Genomic DNA, 25,918 nt, shown 5'->3' on the forward strand with positions numbered 1-25,918 from the left:
ATTACAATATCAAGATCTAGGAGACATTACCACAGATTTTACAGAATTTCAAAGGATATAGAAAGTATATTTCAAAAATCTGTTTTGAAAAAAATTTGACAACTTCTAAGAAGTACCTTGGAAAACAAATTAATGAAACTAACTCTGGAGGAAATATAAAATTTGAATAGCACCTATTAAAGAAAGTATATTCCTAGCTTGAAAACCTACCTATGTGACAACAGCAGGCTCATATACATTTTAACTGATAAATTATATCAAACAATTAAAGCAGAAAAAAGAAGGAACACTTCTCATCTCATTTTAGGAACTCAACATTGTGCTAATCCTAAAACTGGATAAAGATAATAGAAGAAAAAAGTATGAACATAGATAGAAATTTGTTTAACAAAATAAACTACTAGAAGTCAGATCTGGCAGGATGTAGAAAGTGGTTTTGTTATAGGGGTGGCAGTGTTGGTTCAGCATTGGAAGATCCACCCCCAAAAGTCATCATTTAAACAGAGGAAAGGAAAAAGCCATATGATCCTCTCACTAGTTAGAGAAAGAGTATTGGACTAAATTCTACAGCTGTTCATGGTAAAAGCTATCAGGAGACTAGAAGTAGAACAGAACCTTCTCAACAGATTAAAGACACGTACTCCATACTTTCAGTGTGAAAGCCTTATATGAATGGAGAAGATACAATGCTTTCTCCTTAAGGTGGGGAACAAGGGCAGATATGCTTACTCTTTATCTGTCCATTAAACTTTGAAGCCTAGGCCCCACCAAAATAGTCTGGCAATAAAAGGACACAGTCAGGACAGGATTGGCAAGGTAGAAGCAAAATCTTTATATGTAGATGAAATGACCATCTACAGAGAAAATACTAAGAAATCTCTAGGAGCCCCTAAAACTTATATTTGAATTTAGCAGGATTAGAAAATACAAGGTATATATAAAAATTCAGGTCTGTGTATACTTACTATAAATGAAGAATTGGATATTGAAATTTAGAAGTTATGTAGGAGTATAAAGGACCTAGAAAAGTTAAAAACAAAAACAAAAAAACAAAAACAGTGTTGGAAGACGTTTAGTACCTAATTTTAAGACTTCTTCTAAAGCTACAGTAATCAAGGTAGTGTTGGTGTAAGGAAAGACATATAGATCATTGGAATAAAACAGAGATTCTAGAAATAGAATCACACATATATGGTTCACTGAGTTTTGAAAGATTATTTAACATTAGCATTTTATACAATATAAACTCAATTCAAGAGCCAAGGAAGAGATAGTGTTTTCAGCAAACAGCACTAGAACACCTGGTATATAAAAAATTAACCTCAACCCTTTATTTCCATACATGAAAATAACTTGAAGGGATTTGTGAATCCAAATATGAAAGCCTAAAAGTATAAAACTTTAAGAAGAAATTATAAGGGAAAATGTTTATGAATTCAGGGTAGGCAAGAACTACCTAGGATACAAAAGACATGATGTATAAAAGAAAAAAATTGATAAATGAGATTCCATCAAAATTTAGAACTTTAAATGACATCATTAAAATGAAAAATAGTCCTTAAACAGACCATATTTACAATGCATATAACCTATGACCAGAATATATAAAGAATTCTTAGAGCTCATTAATAGATAACTCAATTAAAAAGTAGACATAAGAAGATGATAAATAGCCAGTATAGCACAAGGAATGGGGTGCAACTCTAGAATCAGAAAAATACTAATCAGTACAATTATAAGATTGAATTATACACTCATTAGGGAGATGAAGTTAAAAGTTTTAAAAGCCTTGTCATGACTTTTTCTTTTTGTTGGATTCTCCCCTTTTGCGTTTAATTTGTCACGCCCAATGGATTCATCCTGCTGGGTTTCCTGGGGTTGTGATCCTCATTGTCTTTTCCTAGGGTATTGTCTAAAATTTTTTGGAGTGTCGGTTTGATATTCATGAAGTTCCTGAGGTGCTCTTTATCATGAAAGTATCTTATTTCTCCATCAATTTTGAAAGATAGTTTTGCAGGATACATCAATGTGGGTTGGAGGCTGTTTTCCTTTAGGGCTTGAAATACATCACTCCAAGCTCTTCTTGCCTTGAGGGTTTGCATTGAGAAGTCTGCTGTGATTTTGATGGGCTTTCCTTTGTATGTGATTTGTTTTTTTTTTCTCTCACTGCTTGTAGAATTTTGTTCTTCTGTTGGATTTCTGGAATCCTATTATACACCTATGTGTAGATTTTTTTTTATCAAGGCTATTTGGAGTCCTATATGCCTCACTTATCTGCATGTCAAGTTCTTTTCCCCTCCTTGGGAAGTTTTTTGCCATCACTTCTGTGAACAGTTTTTTTATGTCATCTGCACTCTCTCCTCTTTCTTCATTGACTCCAATCAGTCTTATGTTATTCTTCTTTGCATCGTCTAGCAGCTGCTGGATTGATTTCTCATGTTCCCTTACAATTTTAAAGCAATTTTTCTTTTCCTCCTCATTAATTGCAATCTTATCTTCTATATGTGAAATTCTATCCTCACATTGGTTCATTCTGCTGAGCAGACTTTCGATGGAGTTTTTAATCTCCTGGAAATCTGTTTGTATCTGTTTTATGGATTCCATTTGTTTCCTATGTTGGGATTCCATCATGTTCCTCAGATCCTCTATTTTTTTATCTGTGTCCTCTCTAGATTTATTAATCATGTCTTGCATCACGAGCAAAATCTTTGCTGTTATTTGAGTAATTATTTCTGATTTCATTTTTCCCAGATCCTCTTTTGTTGTCAGTTCAGAGAGTCCAGGTGGTTGAGTATCAGAGTGGTCCATCTCATTTCCCTTTGGGGTTTCTGTAGGTGATCAGGAAGTCTGTTTTTGAGGCTTGTTCATGTGTCTTCTCATTTCCACAGGGCAGGGGGGGAGGTGCTTCTGGCACCCATGTGGCTCACCTTCTCTGCCCTAGAAGCTTGGGATTGTATTGGGGGAGCTTCCTTCCGGGTGCTGGGACTGGCTCAGGTTCTCTTCCCTAGGAGCTTGGGATGGTGGCAGGGGAGCTTCCTTCTAGGTTCTGGGACCGACTCAGCTTCTCTGCCCTAGGAGCTTGGGATGGCAGCCGGGGAGCTTCCTTCTGAGTTCTTTCACTGACTCACCTTTTCTACCCTAGGATCTTGGGATGGCAGCGGGGGAGCTTCCTTATGGGATTTCACTCAAATTTATGTTTGGTGAGAAAAAAACCTTTTTTTGTAAAATATTTAAATTTATATAAGAAAATGTTAAGAGAATACATGGGCAGTGCATATAAATCTTGCTTCACTGCATGGGGCAGGGAAGCCCAAGACTTTTACTCTTAAAGCAAGAGTTGGGTCCTTAGTCTTCCATATCCACTGTGCTGTACCTTGTAAAGTATTTTCATCTGCTACTTATTTGTGAAATGAAACCTCAGACATCTTAGGGCCCTGAGGTGGAGGGAGAGGCAGGGCAGGCAGTTAGGAAATCTGCCTGAAGATTCTATTAAACACACTTTTGCCAACCAAAAAATAAATAAATAAAAATAAATAAATTCAAAACACCTATAACTTGATATGCCGTGAATCCATTAAAAAGGACAAAGTTCAAAGATGTGAGTTATAATGGAGGAATGAAATAAGAGTCTGCTCCTTTAATTCTAGTGAAAAGTGAATAAGTAGCTAAAACATAGTAAAAAGAAAGAAAATACTCATAAACATTCCAAGCTACTTTTACCCTGCATTAAACAAGGATTAAGAGAATGAAAGACAGGACCCATTACAGTGAAGAAGATAGAAGAGAAAAGCTAAGAGAAATCTCTCCAGCTCTTGCAGCTTAATAAAGATATGGCAGGAATCTACTGCTTTTATCTATTCCTTCATTTTCATCAAGAATGAAAGGTAGTAGAATTAAGACAAACCAAGTGTATCTGTCTTACCAATACATTGAAAAGAATAAATTAGTTTATTAACACAAATACAAGTAGATTAGATATAAAAGTAAAACCGAAGAGTAATCTTTGTTTAAGGGGAAAAATAGTCAAGGGAGACATCGAAGCAAAAAGCACTAGTGACAGTGTTAACAATAAATGACAAAATTCACAGAGAAGATTGTGAATATTTATTCATTTGATTAAACAGAATTTAAATGTATACAACAGGCACTTTAGAAATACAATATAAAATAGAAAAAGTATTAACAACAAGAGATCTTATCTTTCTTAGCCTCTAAGAATCACGTAAATGTTTTTGAAAAAGGTTGAACAAGAATAGCTAACATAATAAAGTAGATCAAAAAGAAAACAAAGGGTATATCCTTCTTTCAAATGTGTATGTAACATTAAAACCTGACTTGATGTTCTGTCATGAAAAATCAATATATTATCAAAAATGAAGTCATGGGATAAAATAATCTGATTATAAGTTACTAAAAACATAAAAGAGGGCTGGGGAATTAGGCCAGTGGTTCCACCACCTGCTTTGCAAGCACAAGGTCCTGAGTTTGATCCCTGGTACTAAAAAACAAAAACAAAAACATAAAAGAATAACTAAAAGAAAATATTAAAATAACTGTGACTTTAAAGTTATTTCATATTGCTTCAGAAAGAAAATAACTTGGTCAATTATCAAGAAAACAGAAAATATGAAAAAATTTATAGAAGAATGTATATATATTCAAATGCTAATTTTAGCAGAAAAGAAAGTCATATAAATTAACCGTTTGGACAAAAGCTTAGAAACAGGTAAACAAAATATGTTTAAAGAAATAAATCCATTGTGGGAGTGAAAATAATAATTTTGGAATAAAAGAAAAAAATAATGAATCAATTCCAGAGGTATTACCTTGAAAAAGCAACAAGCAGGTAGTAAAATAAACCCATATTTAATGTAATTGAGAAAAGAAAGTTAGCAAATATGCAAGCACAAGAAATGATGTGACTATGAGGAAATCATTACACATGGTGAAAAAAATGAAATAGTAATGTAGTGTGCTCAAATTGATGTGATTACATTTAGTACTGTGGAAAAAAAGTAGATTTTTTCTATGATATCAATAATTTCTAAAATTAACCACTGAAGGAAGAAGGATGAACAAAGCTGTGTAACCTGTTTTGAATAAAAAAAACCACAGATCTGCTCTGTAGGCATGGTAGAAGCCAAATAGATGGACAGGTGAAGTCCATACTTTCAAGGAAAAAATAGCTCTAACTATCTAAAATGCTTCAGGGTATGTGAAGGGAGAAGCTTCCAAATTCAGTCTACAATTTCTCCTAACAATGATCACAAAATGGAAAAACATAGCAAAGAAAAGAAAAAAATAAACTGAGTATATTTTGTTGATCTGATCTGTTTGAAGTGGAATACGAGAAAATAGAATGAACTTGAATTCATTCTGGAAATGAAATGCTGTTTCAACACTAAAACTCTAAATGTAACTCCCAGTATTAATAATGTAGCAGTTTTTGTGCATTGTCTTGTTCAACTGGGAACCCCTGAAATGTTACTGGAAACCTCTGGAGTAGGCTCCAGTCTTCTGCCCAGTGTACAATGCAGGTCTGAGGAAAAAACAAAACTAAACTAAACTAAAAGATAGAACTAAGAAAGACAGAAAGTGGGGTATCAGGATGATCAGTGCAGGAGCAACTGACAGAGGCACTGGCCAGTCCAAGCCTCTGATTTTTATTAGTAATTAATTGAGGTAAAGGCAAGCTATGTGCAAGGGCAGAACTACATGCCACGATGTGCATTCATGCAGTTTCTATGGAAATTAATGTAAGCTATGGTTGAATTAGGAACAGAATAGACAAAATATATGATTGTAATTAGAACATTGCCCTTCTAGTAAGAAGGTTTAATTGTGGGAAATGAATTTGGGCGTAAGCTACTCTGACCTTAGCACATAGGCCTCAGCCAGATTTGCTTCTCAAAACAAGCCAATTGTGTGCACAGCCTGCACTGCTTACAGCCTGCTTTGGGCATAATCAATACTGCAGTCTCTCACATTGCTCAGTCTTTGAGCCCCTAGGGATGTCCTCTCCCTGTACAGTAAAGACTGGAACACTGATTTAGAAAGCCTAGTGTGATGTAGAATCCACCAATCAGGCAGGCAAGTAGGCCTGGAGGTTTGAATTTGGAACTAGGTTAAACTGGAAGGGTTCATGTTGGTTTCTCTTGAGGGAAACCGGAGACCCCGGAAAGCACCGACTTTTAAAGAAAGAAAAGGAGACAGCCTGGGGGATGAACAGCAGTTTAATTCCTCTGGCACTATTCAACAATCACAAAGGAAAGAAGCAAGGCTTTTATACATGTAGGAAAGCAGCTTAGTTATTCTGACTACTGTCTTTCTGATTTTCACCTCTGATGATAACCAGTGACTTTAAGTGACTCACAAAAGCTACAGGAGAATTCACAAGTCCCTTGTTTCCATTCACCAATCCTGTACATCAAAGAGCACACCACAGCCCTCTTCTTATCAGATAGTATCAAGGGAGCAGGATGACTTTTAGCCAAAAATCAAGCCCACCGGCCCACCATAAACATCACAGATATGCATAGTGAGTTGTATCTCTCTTACCACCAGTAGAGTCATTGGGTCATGGTCCTCTGATCCCAGAAAATGTTAAGTAAGAAAACTAGGAAAACCTGTTTTTCTCCTGTGAGACTTTTACAAGGTCTCAAAGTTTTCTGGTATTCTTTTAACAAACAGATTTGTGGAATTTCCCAGAAATGACTTAATTCTTAGTTAACAAACTTCTTGTGATCTATTCTTACAACTAGATAGCTGAATTCTACCATTTCCAACAGGTTCATACGAGGCTCTACCTCAGTACGGAAATTGAGACAGAACTCTGTCTCATGGACACCAGCTTCTCGGTTCAACAGCTTCAGTATCAATGGTAGTTGACTTCCAAATGACAGCAAGTGTGAAACTCAACTTGGAATCCTAACCTAGAGCCAACTATCTCAGTGCATACCAAGAGTTTAAACCCATGAAATATGAGTTAAGGAATCCTCTTCTTCCTAAACTAGCTAAAGTATTATCTATTGCCCACAACTGATAAATAGTTCAAAGAAAAAAGAATGTAAGACCAGCCCCCTTGATGTCAAAAGTGTGAAGGCCCTGGGTTAATTAATAAAGTTCAGCTACCTCAATTCTTGTTAGACTTTCCTAATAAAACTATGCTCCCTGTAGATACTTTTACATGTAATCTATGTTTCAAACAAGTTGATATTATGCTTACTAAACACTGAAGTCACACTGAAGTACACACAAGTTTGCCTTCTTCACTAGTATGTTTTTAGTTTTTTTGAGGGAAGTATTAGCCAATACAATTAGAGAGAGAAGCATAAATATTAGAAAAAAACAAATTTTTAAATTATTTTTACAACTAGAAAATTTAAAAGAATCAGCTAAGATTACTACAAGAGATAAACTATCTAGTTATTAAATTATTATTATATAAAATTAACTTCTCTTTGCAAATAAACACATAGAAAAATTGGAGAGGGGGCTGGGCATGGTGGAGGCCATAGCTGTAATCCCAGCTATTCTGGAAACTGAGGCAGAAGGATCAAAAGGTCAAGGCCACCCTGGGCAACTTAGTGATACCCCATCTCAAAATAAAAAGGGCTGAGGTAGAGCTCAGTGGTAGAGCACTCTTAGATTTGCTACTTAGTACTGCCCCCAAAAGAGGGGGAATCTTTTTTTTTTTTCAGTATAAGGGATTGAACCCAGGACCTTCACACTGAACTTGCAATCCTCCTGCCTCAACCTCCCAGACTGTAGGGATTACAACCACACCTAGTTGGGAATCTGATTTATAAGCCAAAAAGACAAAAGAAAACTAATACAACTGATAAATACAACAAGCAATGCATCAGTACCACATGGGAGATGTTTAAAATACTAAGACATAAAACATTTGAATAATAGAATTCAATTTCTTACTGTATACAAGCATTCAATACTTTAAAGACTTCTAAACCAAGAGTGTACATATTTTAAATGATTCTAGTAAAAGTAACAGTATTCAATATCTACTCTTTGAAACTAGATTAACAGATTTAAGTTTAGACTACAAAGCAACCATGCAAAAATCTGAAAAAGTTCTGAAATGTTAGAAATGAGATAAATAATGAGCAAAGTTAGCAGCTATTAAAACATATTTTGTAGCTATAGTCCTTAAATAATATACTACAGTTTCCTAATTAGGTGGAGAGTTTTCAGGAATACTCTTAATTGTCAGCAGTTACTGTGTGATAAAAACAACAAGGCCAATCAGAAAGATTCTGTGGTTTTTGTTTTTAATAATTACAAATACATTAAAGATTTAAAATTGCAAAAATCTTGTAAGAATACTCAAACAAAAAAATGGAAGAACTTGCACCAACATTACAATAAGGAATTAATTTTAAGTAAAGCACCCCACACAACAGACATAAAGAAAATTACTGAGTGCTGAAGATGTAGCTCAGTGGTAGAAAGTTGTCCTCCATGTGTAAGACCTTGGGATCAAGGGATCTGTGAAAAAACTTATTAATTTCAATGAAATAAAATTTTATATGGTAAAAAATACTGTAAGTCAAACATAAAATTACAATGCAATACTCAAAGTTTTAATTTCCATTTATTTTCATAAAAGCTTTAAGACATAGTTCACAGGCCATATTATTCACAAATTAAAGTGTTCATATTAAGAATATTCACAGAGTGGTACAACCATCACAACAATCAATTTTAGGATATTTTCATCCCTTTAAAGAAATCCTGGACCCATGAATAGCTTCTCTGTGTTTCAACCCAACACCCTCTCTTGGCCCTAGCCCACAAACACACTTATCGGTCGTCCTTTCCACTTTCTGAAGCCATCCTGAAAGTTCTCTATTATGCGTGACATTAGTTGTGCTATCCTGGCTGCTTTGATGCCCTAGATCCATTCAAAACATTGACCTTTCATGGTCATTTTGACATTGGGGAAGAGCCAGAATTCACATGGATAAGGAGGATGATGGGTGGGATGGGATTTGGGCCCTGGATGCTGTGTTGTTACTACTGGTGCCTTCGGCAGCAGTGTATCCAATATTTTTCTGAATGGTTATTTCTAGCACACAGTATGATAAGTCTGTCCTATTTGGAGCACAAAGACAATCTTAAAAATAAATTTAGTCATCAGAAATAGTCACACCCCCATTTTTTTCTTTAAACCAAGTTAACTTCTTGTTTTCAACATGTTTTGTACTGAAAATCTTTTCCTATCCACAAGAGAAAACTTGGATTTGATTGATGGTATAAGGGTATTGACGAAAACGTACAAACAAGATTGATATGTTGGGGATTTAAATACACAAATGACTGAATGCTAATTACTAGAAGTAGCAATAGCAGTATCACTCATGAAAGTTAGACTTCTGGCTGTAGCTACCTATAAAAACCAAACCTTGTCCAATTTCCAGTAATTTCATCAGCCCACTCTTAATAATTTCACATCTACCCTCTCCCATTGCCACCCATGGGATAAAAGAATGCAAACATATGCCCAAAGATGAACAAAGCCACACACCTCTCCTATCTTCCAAATCTCTGCCTCCTTCAGCCAGGAAAAATTCCCAATTGGCTGACTTTGTGGTCAGGCTGGAAATCTATTATGTAAATATCTCTCTGAGACTAGCAGTTTTACTATATTAATTTTGAGTTTTGAATTGCTGCTTAATTTTGTTTTATTTGATCATTAATGTATCTTTGGAAAAGATACAGAGAGCCACTAAAATGTTTTATAAATGAGATAAAATAGGATAAGATAAAGGAGTTTAAAGGATATGCATTATTTAAAAAGAAGGCAGATAAGGACAGGGATTTAGCTCAGTGGTTTCACAGCCTGCTGCGCAAGCGCAAGGACCCGAGTTAGATCCCCGGTACCAAAAAATAAATAAAATAAAATAAAAAGAAGGCAGAGAAAATTAGAAATATGAAAGGATGAAATTATGAGGGAGAAAAATTTTAAGAGCGAAGGAGACACTAGAGGGAGAGAAACTGCAAAAAATGAGAAAGCAAATAAAATGATGGGAACAATTTAAACCTGTTAATAGGGTAGTCTCGAATGCTTTAATTTTATACTTCCTTGTGCTAATATTTCTAGTCTTGTTAACGTCAGTGTTGATGTTATTTTGTCTGTTTCTTTTTGGCTGGAACATAAAGACTTGCAGGATGCAAGCAACATGTTATGCCTTTTGGATAACTTTGTGTAATGATTTCAAACTTTAAAATAACATCCACATAAGATTCACTGTTAAATAGGCAAAACGTCTTTAGGCAAATGATGCAATTCACTTAGTATTAGCCTGGATGTTAAACACATCAGAAAGAATTTTCTTTAAAAAATTCCAGCTAGATTCACTATCTCTTTCTTCCATTACTAACTGTGAATATGTTGAGGCATGGATGCTATTGAGTATAAATATTCCTTAGAATATAAAGATAAACAATAACATGAACTGGATGGAATATGTCTGCATAACTTCCTGACCCTCCCTCAAAAGCAGGAGATTTGTGCAGAAACTTTCTAAGATTTCTTTTGGCATTTAAGCAAGTTTTCTTACAAGAATAATTGTGTCATTACTGTGTCTTTTAGGTTTAAAAATTTCTGAATATATGAGATGTCACTAAATTATTCCTAAAATGTCTGCTGTTAAGAAGTCAGCAGAGCTTGCTTCTGGTTTCCCTACCTATGAGACGTTAGATGACATGAATTTGAAAGCAGAGAATAACTCCTTACAACAGAAACCTGCTGAGGGCTAAGAGACTGCTGATGATGGCAGTGATGGAAAATGCTCCTTGCACTAAAAAGAAGGCTCAAGAATATTTTCTAAAAAAATATGGAACCTTGAGAGTAGTGAGATGCAGTTAACACCTAGATGGATGGATAGATAGATGATAGGTGATTAATAGATAGAGAGATGATAGACAATAGCTGATAGATAAATAAGAGATGACTGATAGATGACAAACAGATAAATGATCATAAATATATGATAGATGCATAAATAAAAAAATAATAGGTGATTGCTAGACAATAGATGTCAGATAGCTGATAGATAAATGATAGATGATTTATAGATGATAGATAAGCAGATAAATGATAATAAATAGATGACAGGTACATAGATAAATGATAGGTGGATTGATAGATAGATTCTGGTGACCCCTGGAAATATCTCTTTACTACAATAGAGTAAGGAAGTTGATCCATAAAGTTCATCCATGAGGTAATGGGCTTATCAACACTAAAATTTTGCTGCTTAGCCCCTACATAGGACTTGTAGTTTCAGTACTATTTTCAGCATTTAAACTGGAAAGTTTGGCTTGGTTCATCCTAAACTGGCACAAGGAGGATGTGAGCAGCCAACTTAACTTTTTTGTTCCAGGATTGCCTTTCACTGGGAACTCAGCTTCTGCAATATTGTCTGGCCTGGCAGCTATGCTCAGTGCACAAGACTGGCTGAACACTGCCTCATTCTCCAGTTGTTCTTGTCTTTCCATTGCTCTCTTCATGCTAGCTCTTTTGGTCAGAACTGAATCCTAGCTTTTTTGATCAGAATTCACTGGTGCCACAATCTCACTCACCTGGGTTTCAGCCTCCTGCTTCCTGCCAGGTCAACCTGATATGGCTTCCCAACCCGCCACTACCACCAATCCCTGCAGCCCAGCCTCCCCTCTGCTTGCTGCTAGCACTGCTCTTCTGCTGGCTCTGATGGACCACAGCCTCTGGTGACTCCAGCCTGTGTCACCCCAAGTTGGCTTCTCACACTCTGACACACGGCGAGGACCGAAGAGCTATCCATTTCCTTGGTTTTAGAAGAGAAGAGTAACAGAAAACTGTGATATAAACCATCATTAATAAATAAAAAAGAGGGTCAGGGATTTAGCTCAGTGGTACCCCGCCTCCTTCGCAAGTGCAAAGGCCTGAGTTCAAACCTGTATCGTAGATTTCCAGATGTCTGGAAAAACAACTAGTGAAGAATCTCATTTTTCTTTTTTTTTTTTGGTATTGGGGATCAAACTCGGGACCTTGTGCTTTTCAGGCAGGTGGTGGAACCACTGAGCTAAATCCCTGGCCCAAATCTCATTTCTTTTTAACAGCAAGTACAAGTAAAAATTTTTTCATTCTTCCAGTTGGCACAAATACACTGAAAATGAACACTTAAAGTACCACTTTCAGATAACTTTAATGTCAGGTATGGAGGACATCCGGTCATCCTATCAGATGACTAAAACAACCCATTCATCAAAACTATTTTGACAGAAAATAAAATAAACTATCCTGTGCTATTAATGATGGCATAAATATAAATGACATTAGAGTCAATAGCGGTTATTCCTGTATTACCCTTAAAAAGAAAAATCACTTTATTAACTTAGAAGTGATAACATTAAATGTAGTTATGTAGGTGAATATCACCGTTGCCTTATAAATAAATATTGGCTAATTTGAAAGTGTTTTTCCATGAGCTGCCTCTCGAGTGTATATTCTATATTTTGAACCTTCTTCCTTATGTGCTATGACAAGGCAATAAGATGCTTAACATCACATCAACACATACCATGTGGAAGGGGCCCAATCTGCTATGTTCCCTACTGGGGAGACACAAAGTCATTAATTAACTGACTGGTTGTAATAAGTTGGGCGATTCAATGTGGACTCAAGGCTGATGCTTTGTCACTGATGTTATGACACAATAGGAATTGTGTACCAGTTGGAAAGAATTTTGACTCCAAAGAAGCAGAATTTCAGGGCCCATGTCTTCCTGACATATCTATATGATCACCAGGTAGATTTTTTGGGGGGGGTACTGGGGATCGAACTCAGGACCTTGTGCTTGTGAAGCAGGCACGATGCCACTGAGCTAAATCCCTGGCCCTACCAGGTAGATTTTTATCTGCCAAATGATGACAAATATCTATCCCAGAAGGACCTATTTCACCTGAGGGATGAGGTATATTGATTGGCCAAGCATGAATAGCAGAGTTTCTTCTAGTGTTTGCATGACTTGTGCTTTAAGAATGATTCACATTTATGATCTCAAAACAAATTAAATGAGCTACTGTGAACAAAACTGCATCATAAACTGCAAAGCTTTGCTGATTAAAACAGCATTTGTAGTTTTCAATGTTAATTTTTATAGGAAAGAAAATATAAAAGAAATGAGTTATACTTGAGTAGTCATTGACAATCAATCATTACAACACATTTCAGGCAGTCAGATTTGTTGAAGTTTAATAAGAATAAACAAGCCTATGTGTCTTGCTTGAAGAAAGAGAATGCCTGCTATTGCTCCTACACCTGTAAAAGTTCTTGCACTTACCTCCAGAAAGGTGTGGATAACCTCAGAAACCACATAGCAATGGCAAAGTCATTCAGCCAGCACAGGAGTACTCCTAGATTTTTATTTGAGGAATAAATTTTTGAATTTGAATCTCTTAAACTTAATTTGAATCTCTGTACAATTTATTCTATCTTTTTACTAACACAATTTTTAATAATCATGTATATATTTATTCACATTTATTCTGAAAAATACATAATGCTGTCTCATTTATAATCTCAAAATATGTTTATTATGCCACAAACTTCAATCTAGGACTGCTTTTTTTTGGGGGGGGACCAGGGATCGAACTTGGGTCCTCAGCTTGCGAGGCAGGCGCCAGAACCACTGAGCTAAATCCCTGGCCCCTAAACTTCATTCTAAATGCTCACCCAACCAACACTATAATAAACATTCTCACACATTTCTTGGTATGTGTCTTTTAAAGATGTGGTAATTTTTCAGTGTACAGTAGATATAATTGCAAGATATATAATCATATACTTTCACTAACTACCTGCCAAATAGCATGTCAGAATCCTAATAGACAGTATCTTGCATGGTCTCGCTTGCCAACATCCTCGCTAGTGCTTGTTATCACCCCACTTTGTAATATTTTATCAATCTGGTTAGTGGAAATTGATATCTGCTGGTGTTATTTACATGCATATTCTCATTTTTTATTTTTTCAGTTTCTTTTTTCTGTGTTCTTGAATATTTACCTACTTTTTCCAAGTTTTTGGCATCTAATGTATCAAATCTATCCATTTTTTCATAACTACTACATTAAGTGTATTTCACACATTTTATTTTTGTTTTGTTTTGTTTTGGTACCTGGCATCGAACTCAGGTCCCTCCGCCTGCGAGTCACTCATTTTGACATATCGTGTTTTCCTTGACTTTCAGCTCTAAAAACTTAGTAATTTTCCTACTGAGTTCTCCTTTAACTAAGCAGTCACTTAGTGGATTCAAAAAATGTATTTCCAGTCACATAGGATTTCTATAGCGACTTATTATCCACTATGGTTAGAGAATCTAGCCTATATAATTCTTTTGAAAATTGGACTTTGGGAGGAACTAGTCCACTTTCAATATTTAAGGATATTCTATGTTTTTGAAATACATATGTGTGAATTCTGCATTTGATTGTAAAATATATTTTTGTGGGTGTACACACATACAAACACAAGTTTATTGATCTTCCTATTCAATCACTTACACTTTTAAATATCTTTTATTGTCTTAAACTACCAGTTTCTGAGTGTGATCTCTAGGATTCTCCAGCTCTCTTTGGTATCATGTCTCCTGCAGCAAGGCCCAGCACCATTAGTTAGCATCATTACTAAGGAATAGATCAAACAGCCTCTTCCAGAGTCTCGAAGCTAAGCTTTTATTCCAGCCATGCTTTCCTTGTTCATGTAATGTTTTCTTATAGAGTCTTAAATGCTGTTTATGAAATATACCTAAGGATCTTTTTAACTAGTCCTTTGGGAAGATGAGAATTCACTTGGCTATGCTGTTTCCACCACATTCTTAATGAAAGATTTTTAAATGTATTGTTTAATTAGGAAGCATTCTCTGTGCAGACCCAATTACAAAGAAATAACCTAACACTTTTTTTTATTGAAAAACATGATGTGATTTAATAAGAAAGAAAATAATTAGATTATACAGTAAAATATGTCTTCCCCTTCATTTCTTTTTTGCATTTTCTGGCCAATTCCCTATGAATTATGGCCACATCACAGTAAAGAAATCTTAATTAAAATACCAAGTGCAAAGGAAGGACAAGGTTTGGCTGACATATGTCAGTGCAAACGGAACATATTCTGTAGGGAAAGTGAGACTTCATTGAAGGTGATATGCTTATGGAAAGGAGATGTGCTGAGCAAGCACCCTCAGCTGAACAAGCAATTTGGGGCAGTGCCATATGCTGCAGGGATTTTAGAAAAAAATACAATTTGGGTAATTAAACACCAAAACAGTATCAATCTTGAGAACTGCAATGCCATAGGTAAGCCAATTGGCAATCCATAAGAAATGGTGATAATGCAAAAACAACAATAAATACACACGGGAGGAGAGGCATGCCCTGTTTTAACTTTTGAGTAGACAGCATTATAAGTCAAATTTTAAGTTCAAAGTATACAGACACAGATTTATAAGTATTTGTGTGCTCCCTTATGTGTGTGCACATGTGCAAAACAGATACATTAACACAGCATAAGCTGCTCTAAATGTAAGTTGGTGATCAGCAAAATCCAGATATTGTAAATTCATTTACAGGAATCTTATTGGGATGGGGAGGAGAGAAAAGAGAACAGTGCAGGAAGACTTCCTGAAGAGAAACTTTCATCCTCATTAGCAGTTTTTCCCCTAACTAATGAAATCTTGTTATAATCAAAGCAAAGACAAAAAAGAAATGATTTTTGCCCTCAAAAATAACATGAAAAATGTGTGAATGCAAGAAACAAGTAATAAAAAGCCAAGCTGCGACAGAGTGAAGAAAGACTCACTAGAGGAGATCTCTCATTCACTTTCCCTAAATGGCACTTACTTTAGAAGCTAAATACTTTCAGTTCTCTATGTTGGAAAATCATCAAGCCACATATATAATTTACATAGCCTTAAACCTTGTTAAACACAGAACATTGAGAAAATCAAGATTTTTACTATACTTGCAAACTTGAAAGTTCATTTTTTCATATTTCTTTTCTTAAATATTGGTGGATTTGATCAACTGGAGACTGGATAAATAAAATGTGTTTTTTTAATAAGATGGAGTACTATTAAGCCATAAAGAAAGAGAAATTGGAGACATTCGTAGCTAAATGGATGTACATTAAGGCCATACTCTTAAGTGAAATAAATAAGACAGGTGCATAAATACCAAATAGTTTCTCTAGTATGAGAAACTGAAAGTGTAAATAAAGATCAAGATGTATGATAGATAATGTAAAATAGGAAGCAAAGGTGCAAAAGGGAAAGGGAAGTGGGAGGGGTTGGAGAAAGGAAAGAAGGGAATGGAATTAATATGAGAAAAAGAAAAAATGGGAAGTCTTTGTAAATAGGGAGGGATGGAGGAGGGAAAAAATAAGAACCAAGATATATTATGAAAAGGTACAAATTTCCAATGATGAATGTCATTATATTGTATACCTAAAACATGCCAATAAATTTATTTAAGTTATTAAATATTGGTGGATTTGAACAGCATTTATGTGAAAAGCTAATTCCAAAGTGACCTTGCCTAAGACGGAGCACATAATTAAAGAAAGATCACCAAGGTAGCTCAAGAAATAAATCATTTCTTCAGATGCCAGAGGACGCATATGAGCCTCATAATCTAATTGTGAGCTCTTCAATTCTCACAAATGCAATATTGTCTATGTCATCTGTTCTACCAATTGTCTTAATCAATGAGTATTTACTGAACCTCCACTGAATTCAGTTACTCTGGTAGATTGTATGGAAAGAGCAGTTAAAAAAAGAAATATAGCAATCCTAGGCCTTATGGAACATATATTCTCACAAGAGACAGATCATAAGTAATAAAAATAAGAAAAAATATAAAATACATTAAATGGTTGTTATTGCTGAAGAAAGATATAAAGCAAGGGTCAGGAATATGGAATGAGGTAGCAGTAGCAATTTAATAAGCGATAATAATAGGAATATAAAATATAACTGCTGAAATAAAGATGTAACTAATATAGAATAAGTGAAAACATGGATATAGCTAAAGGATGAAACAATGAGTTAGAAAACTAGATTAAGAAAATTTAAAAATGTTAAAAAGGATAATAATGAAAATATAATAGTTAAGAGATAGACAGGACCAATATAGGTAAACCTATATTTGAATAGTACAAATCCTAGACGGAAAAAAATTAAAATGAAAACAAGCAACATATTTGTAACAATAATGATCCACTTTCTTCAAACTGAAAGTGGTCATAATCCAACCACGTCTTGTATCTCCCCTGCTAAAATCCCAGTCCACCCATCACTCTGCCTAGCTAACCAAAGCAGCCTCCCAGTAGCTGCCATTCTGGTTGCAGCATAGCAAACAGAGCAAATATTTTATGTTGATCTAAATATTTTAAATCACAGAATAGCTTTCACCTCTCTAAACTGTGCAATGGTCACTATGATTAAAAATTACAAATCTCATAATGCCTATGATCTATGCCTAGATCTATGTGTAGATCTTGGTTAAAAATTAAAAAAGAACAAGGGATCTTTGGGAAAATAACTGACTCAAGTACCAGGCCAGGGAATATACAAGATGAGCTTGGAGATTAAGTAATGTAATGACAGAAAGTGCTCAAAATAAACACAATGCAGGATTAGTCAAGGGGACATAGCACTCAACTGAAAAAGCTTTTAAAGGCTCTTAGCGGATTAAAACCTAAAGTTTAAGGAAACTCCACAAGTCTGTGCTGATATAAATAAATGCCTGAAAAAACAAGTGAGATGGAGAAGATAAATTACCCTTGAGAAGAATTCTAAATAATTTTTGCAGATACTTGCCCTTCAGAGAGGTGGAAATAATTCTACACTCCTTTAATTTGGCCTGCACTTTAGGACTTCCTAGCACCAAATGCTTACAGTGGAGAACCCGGTAAACAGTCCTTTCATGTGATCAATACTAACATTAACAGTGATAAACTTCTTTACTTACTTCCTTTACAATCTGCTTTACTCCATCTTCCAATTCAAACGTTCATCTAATATAGAAACACTCAGAATAATCTTTGTCCAAATGTTGGGGCACATAGTGTCCCAGTCAGATTGTCACATAAAATTAACCATCATAATTCCACCCCTTGTCAAGTTGGTAGCTATATTCATTTCCTCAAATCATGCTTAATCTACAAATGAAGAAAAAATTTAAAAGCCATTACTCTACTAATATCAAGCAACTATACTGCATACAACAAAAAAAGTGCTATCTCTTTTCACAAAATAATTCCATGAGCTATGGCCTATTGCTGCACTTCTTTTACTGTGAAATAAATTCCACGATTGAAGCAATTTTGTGTGAAATGCCATGATGGTAGGTAAGGCATTCTCTATATCTATGAGTGGTAGTATTGGAAGAAGCAGTGTAGACAGGAAAGCAAATCTGTATTCCAGCACAAGTATGTTTTCTGAGAACAACAACAACAAAAACATACTGCCTCTTCCATGATAGGAGTGGTCAAATGTAATCAACCAGCCACCAGGGAGCTGGTTGATCCCCCCCTGAGGGAGGGGGCTATATTGTGGACTCACTGTCTCTGCTTCTGGAAGATTAGCATTTGGTGGTGGTCAAGGTAAAATGTTGCAGGAACATATACAATCTTTATCCCAGCCACCATGGGATGCCACTTTGTTCACAAGCTGAGTGAGCAAGAACAGGAGTCACTAAGGAAAGAGGGTGATGGATATCCACAGTCAGATCATCCTGTCTACTTCATTATCAAAATCTTCCTCCTCTGCTGAGGTCAACTTTGGTGAGCATGTGAGATATATATCAGATCACATATGATCAGGGAGGGTTTGTCTCAGGAATGTGAAGATGGCTTAATAATCAGAATAAATTAACATTCCATATATAAAGACCATTTATTGTTGATCCTTTCAACAGAAGAGAAAATGAAGTTAAAAATTACAAAGAACTTGATAAAATTTAGCACATTCTTAAAAAATTCATAGTAGACTTGGAAAGAGGAAATCTTCCTTCAACTAATCAAAAATTCTACTAAAAATGATATCCTCATAGGTATGTCCTTTAATTCAAAGTTTTTATTAAATTCAAAAATACTAAGCTATACAATGCATATGATAAAACCAATTTTAAAACTATGGGCTATTAAAATTCATTTTGGCAGCTATCCATTGTAGAATAGAGAAAAGACAAGGGTCATCACATGGATGTAAAGCTAAGTAGTTAACAGCCTTACAGATCTCAGGTTGGAGAGTAGATTCATGATAATGTGGCCCATGGTTCAGTGGCCATGGTGTTTAGTGAGTCACTATCATTACACTAAGTCTGAATAACTAATGCACATATTTTTAAATAAGGAGATGTATATAAAAAGCCCTCTTCTTTTAACTTTCATCTTTTGAGAAACAGAGAGAGAGAGAGAGAGAAGAGGGACATAAAAAGAGAGGGCTTTTAAAAAACATACATTACAAACAAAATAAAATCAATGATCTTAAACACAAGCATTGGCTTATAAATAAATATTTTTATATCACACTTTTAATATGCTAACGTGTTCTGTAGATGTAATATATCTAGGGGCATACAAAAAATTTTAATAGCTCTTGCCTTTATTCATTTAAAACACTAAAGGAAAATATATAAATTATACTACTTTGTGTATAATTTATAATTTATAAATTATATTACTTATCATCTAATGAATATTAAATCTAGCATTGTTTAGCACACTTTGTAAAGACCCTAGCACTGTATAAAGCTTTCGTAATGGCATGTAAAATAAGTACTATGGTATTTATGCCTTTAGTTAATGGAATTCTAATCATATTCTCAAGATGTCATCCAGTGGAGAAAAATGTATCAAAAATCTTTTCTTTCTTTTTTTATAAGGAGCCACATTATATACATTCTACTAAAAACACAGTCTAAGGATTTTTAGTTCTAAGGATTTTTCTGTGTATGAAAGCCAATCTTTGTTTTCAGCTGAAATAAATTCTTGTGCTCCTTGAAACTAGATCCAACTACAAAATCTTCCATAATTGGCTTCCTGTAAGGATCATCAATTACAGCTCCTGGATCTTGCCCTAACCCTGGCTGTATACTCACCAGGAATTGCTATATCAATGTGCTAATGATCTGATGTGGTCAGAGGAGTTAAATTCAAAGCAGAAAAAAAAATTCTAAAATATGTAAAGTAAAACATTTGCTCTAAAGACTTTCCTCGGGAAAATATAAGGCCTATAATAGGTTTTCCTCATTAAAATTCCGTAGGCAGTCACTTCTGGGCAGTTCTCCTTTCCTTCTCTGACTCTGGAACTATGACATTTGATTCATTCACAGAAGCCATTTCATCAAGATTTCTGGCAGTCTAAAGCTGAGGCACACAGGGGATATCTCTAATATTAGAAGGGAGAAGGCACTAGAAAGATTTCTTTGAACACTTTAATTTTTCAGGATTGAATACTATTAATGTAATCTGTTTTATTCCACATTCAATATGATTCAAGCCACATCACTGGTATGTTTTAAGCCTAGGGATTGAAAAATATTTTATTGTATCAGATTTGTTGTTCTCAGGAGAAAATCACATAAACAAGAACAGTCTGTGTCCTTCTTATGGCTTGACCATGCAGTTCAATAAAGTCTTCAAAAGCAATCAAATATTTTTTTCAAACTTCAATAGAAATCAAACTTTCCTAACACACAGAAAATCAAATACTGTCCATGATAATAGGAAAACACTACAGTTTTTATTGGGACCTGCCTTACCAGTGATGGAACCAATCAATGAGATAAAAAGCACTTCAGTTTAACATGACACATACATATTATTAAATTGAAAAGAGTATACCAGAATACTCCCAAACTAGATATCATAGACTAAAAATGAAATGGAAACTTAAACAGAGGGAAGAGATCAATTTTTAGGGGTGAATGAAAAGATATGGACTCAATGGACCTGTAAAACATTTACACCAAGGATTCATTACAGCTATATGGGAGGCAGAGAGAGGATGATCACAATTTGAGGCCAGCATGGGTGACTTGGCCAAACCCTGTCTCAAAATAAAAAATTAAAAAATCACCAAATGTTAGAGAGCTAAGTTTACTAGGAGCCTAGATTTGAAATCCATATAATTTATATGAATTCATGTGAAATGAAATAGACCAACATCATTGAGATACAATATTAATTCATAAAAACCTTTAGGTATACATTGTTTGACTAATTTCTAATGAAAATATAAACTTAATTTGTATAAGAAAAAATTTAACTATATGGCTATTTTATGACCTGCCACTTTTCAAAGAACTAAAATATGTGCTGCCTAATGTTATGTATTAAACCTAGTTGTCAGGCAGTACTTGAAGATTCTCGAGTACATAAATTCAAGACCTTGGTGAAAGTCACACTACCATTCTAGACAGATCAGACATGTAACAATTGTAGTGTGACCAGGTTGATGGCAAAACACAAGGCTCTGAGGAACAGAAAAGCAAAACTGAAACTCCTAAGGTTATTTTTTATTACTACTATTACAGATACTTGCGAAGTATCTTTTTAATAGTAACATTTTACTTGACACTCATAAGATTGAGTTATATTTCGAATTTTATTTTGGAATAAACATAAATTTGTGTAAATTGCCAAAACAATTTACAAGATGGTCCTCCACTCCTTTCATCTAGTCTCCACCATCTTTTATAAGTATAGTACAATATCAAAAATCTGGAAATTGGCATTGGTACAAATCATACAGCTTCCCATATTTAGATACTTTAACATATGTGTGTGTGTGTGTATTTGTGTATAATTTTATCGTATGTTAGCTTCATGAAATTTTCAGCAGTTTGAATATGTTATTCCATAGCTTTCTGGTTTCCATAGTTTCTGTTTATACAACAGCTACTGGTCTTACTGAATGAATTTCTATGTGATTAATTACCTCTCTTTTGCTCTCAGGATTCTGCTTTTCTTTTCAGTTTTAGTATTTTTTTTTTTTTACTGGGGGTCGAACTCAGGATCTTGCACTTGCGAGGCAGGCTGTGTCACTGCTGAGCTAAATCCCCGGCCTAGTTTTAGTAGCTTAATTATGATATACCTGCATTGATAATTTTGAATTTATTGTATTGGAGTTTGGAGTTTATCTATGCAGATTAATGTTCTACCTAACTTATCTTCCAGCAAGTTTAGTGTTTCTGTTGTGTGTGTATGGGTTTTTTTTTAGTACCAGGGATTGAACTCGGGACCTTGTGCTTGTGAACCAGGTGGCAGAACCACTGAGCTAAATCCCCAGCCCTCTGTTTTAATATTCAGATCTTTAATCCACTTTGATTTTAGTTTGGTGCATGGTGAAAGACAGGGATCTAGTTTTAATCTTTGGCAAGTTGAAATCCAGTTTTTCCAACACCATTTATTAAAGAGGCTATCTTTCCTCCAGTGAGGATGGTTGGCTCCTTTGTCAAAGAGGAGGTGGTTGAGTACATCTGGAGTTGTTTCTGCATCTTCTAATCTATTCCACTAATCCTCAGGCCTGTTTATTTGCCAGTACCATGCTGTTTTTAACACAGTGGCTTTGAGGTATAATTTAATGTTTGGGATTGTGATATGTACCCTGCCATGTCTCTGTTGCCTAGAATTGCTTTTTGCTATTCTAGGTCTCTTCTGGTTCCAAATGAATTTTTGTATTATTTTCTCTAGTTCTGTGAAACACACTGTTGGGATTTCAATTGGGATTGCATTGAATCTGTACAGCAGTTTTGGAAGTATGGCCATTTTCACTATACTGGTTCTTCCTACCCAGGAACAGGGGATGTCTTTCTGTTTTCTGATATCCTCTTCGATCTCTTTTTTCAGAGTGCTGTAGTTCTCAATGTAGAGGTCTTTTGCTTCCTTTGTTAGATTGATTCCTAGATATTTCATTTTTTTGGATGCTATTGTGAAAGTAATTGTTTTCCTAATTTCTCTCTCAGTGAGTCTGTTATTTGTGTACAAGAAGGCTATTGATCGCTTCTTGGCCTTTTGGCTAAGATCAAGTGAAGAAGGCTATTGATTTTTGAGTGTTGACCTTGTATCCAGCTACTGTTCTGAATCTGTCAATTAAGTCTAGAAGTCTTTTGGTGGAGTTTTTTAGGTCTCTATATAGAGTATCATATTGTCAGCAAATAATGGCAGTTTAACTTTTTCCTTTCTTATCTTTATTCCTTTTATTTATTTCTCTTTTCTAGTTGCTGTGGCTAATGTTTCCAGAACTATATTAAAAAGGAGTGGTGATAATGGACATACTTGTCTTGTTCCTGATTTTAGCGTGAAGAATTTCAGTTTTTGACCATTTATTATGATGTTGGCTGTGGATTTTTCATAGATAGCCTTTATCAAGTTGAGATAAAGACCATTTATTCCAATTTTCTGTAGGATTTTTATCACGAATGGGTGTTAAATTTTGTCAAATGACTTTTCTGCATCTATTGAGATGATCATATGGTTTTTTGTCCTTGGCTCTGTTAATATAGTGTATTACATTTATTGATTTACATATGTTGAAACATCCCTGCATCCCTGGGATAAATCTGACTTGATAAGGGTGTATGATCTTCTTGATAATCTTTTGCATTCTATTTGCCAGTATCTTATTGAGGATTTTTGTATCTATGTTCATTAGGGAGATTGGCCTGTAGTTCTCTTTCTTGGTTGGATCTCTCTCTGCTTTTGGAATCAAAGTAACACTTGCTTCCAGGAATGAATTTGGAAGTATTGCTTCCCTTTCAATTTCATTGAAGAGTTTAAACCATGGTGGCAATAGTTCTTCTCTAAATGTCTTGTAGAATGCAGCAGTGAGGCCATCAGGACCTGGGCTTTTCTTTATTGGTAAATTTTTAATTATGTTTTCAATTTCACTGGTTGTAATTGGAGTGTTTAGATTTTTTTATATCTTCTTTGTTCAACGGTGGTGATTCATATGTATCTAGGAATCTGTCCATTTCTTTCTTCTGTTTTCCATTTTATTAGAGTATAGCTTCTCGAAGTAGGTATTGATGATCCTCTGGATTTCTGCTGTATCTGTTGTGACTTCACCTTTTTTGTTCTTAATTGTATGGACTTGAGATTTTTCTTTCCTGCTTGTAGTATTTTGTTCTTCTGTTGGTTTTCCAGGATCTTGATTATTATATGTCTAGGTATAGATTTTTTTTTTTAATCATGGCTAGTTGGAGTCCTATATGCCTCACTTATCTGTATGTCTAATTTTTTTGCTCTGTTTGGGAAGCTTTCTGTCATAGATTTTGTGAACAGTTTTTTTATGTCATTTGTACTTTTTCCTGCTTTTTCATGGACTCCTATCAATCTTATATTATTCTTCTTTGCATCATGTAGGAGCTGTTGGACTGGAACTTTTTTTTTTTTTTTGCTACCGGAGATCGAACTCGGGTCCTTGCACTTGTGCAGCAAGAGGCAAAACCACTGAGCTAAATCCCCAGCCCATAGGAGCTGTTGGATTGATTTCTCATGGTCCCTTACAATTTTAAAGAGATCTCTCTTTTCATGGTCACTGACCACCATCTTGTCTTCTATATCTGATATTCTGTCTTCAGATTGGCTCAGTCTTCTGCAAATACTTTCAATAGAGTTTTTAATCTCCTGGATAGCTGTTTGAATCTGTTTCATGGATTCCACTTCTTTCCTATGTCGGGCATTCATGGTTTCCATTTCTTTCCTATGCTGGGCATTCATGGCTTCCATCATGTTCCTGAGCTCATCTATTTTTTTTTTTATCTGTTTCTGTTCTAGAGTCTCTAATCATGTCTTTCATTCTCCTCACCATCTCTGTAGTTGTCTGGGAAATTATTTCTATTTTGAATTTTTCTAGAACCTCATGCATCTGTTTTGTTACTTCCTGTGCTATCAGTTCAGGGTGTCCAGGTGGTTGATTATCAGACTTTTTCACTTCATTTCCTCCAGAATTTGCCTTTGGTGAGATGGAAGTCTGGGTTTGTGCCTTCCTTAAATGTCTTCTCAATTCTATTTTTGTTATTGATACAGTTTTTAGTTTAATTTCTGGGTTGATACTTTGATATTGTTTATTGTTATTATCTTTGTTGCTTGTATTTAGGACCCTTATGGAATGATTGCTTCTCAGAGATGTCTTCCAGATATAGCTGGTCTTTAGGTTTTGAGTCTCTAATGACTTTGAGGCAATCTCATTTTCATTATACCAGCAAGGACAACTGATAAGATCAATCACAACACCTTAGCCCAAGTGACACAATAAGCAACCACAATACTATCAAGCACAGTGTAGAATATGACAATTTGTGGTAGTTATTAATCTATCATCTTTAACCATGTGAATTAAATAAAAATCAAGTGCCAGCCCAAAATATGTTTATAGTGCATAGACTCTTCAGTATAGCAACTTTACCCTTTTGGATAGGGACTTAGAAGGAATTGGGGAGGGAGGGATAGATAGGTAGAAGGATAGGGAGACATTAGAAGTCAGGCCAGAGGACACAGGAAGATCACACAAACTCTAGGAAACTGTTGAAGAGAAGAGGAAAACACAGAATGAAAGAACAAAGACAAGAACAGAACAACCTAACAGCAATAGGGAAGCTAGAAACTGTATTCACTTTCCTTTAAAACTAATGACAATGGAGAGAAGGAAAAAGAGAGAGGAAAAGAAAAAGAAAGAAGAAATCCAAATTAGGGCTGGAAGGAACAGGAACAAAAAGGGAGATGAAGAACAATGTGGGAGAGTGAGAGATTGAGTGAGAGAGAGAGAAAAGAAAAGAGAAAAAGAAGAAAGAAAAATTTGAAAAGAGTAGAAAAAAATTAAAAATTAAAATTAAAAATAAGAGAAAAATAATT

The sequence above is a fragment of the Heterocephalus glaber genome, unplaced genomic scaffold (assembly GCF_053883595.1).
Source record: "Heterocephalus glaber isolate CG9 unplaced genomic scaffold, H.glaber_assembly_v1.0 deba00001690, whole genome shotgun sequence".
NCBI lineage: Eukaryota > Metazoa > Chordata > Mammalia > Rodentia > Bathyergidae > Heterocephalus > Heterocephalus glaber.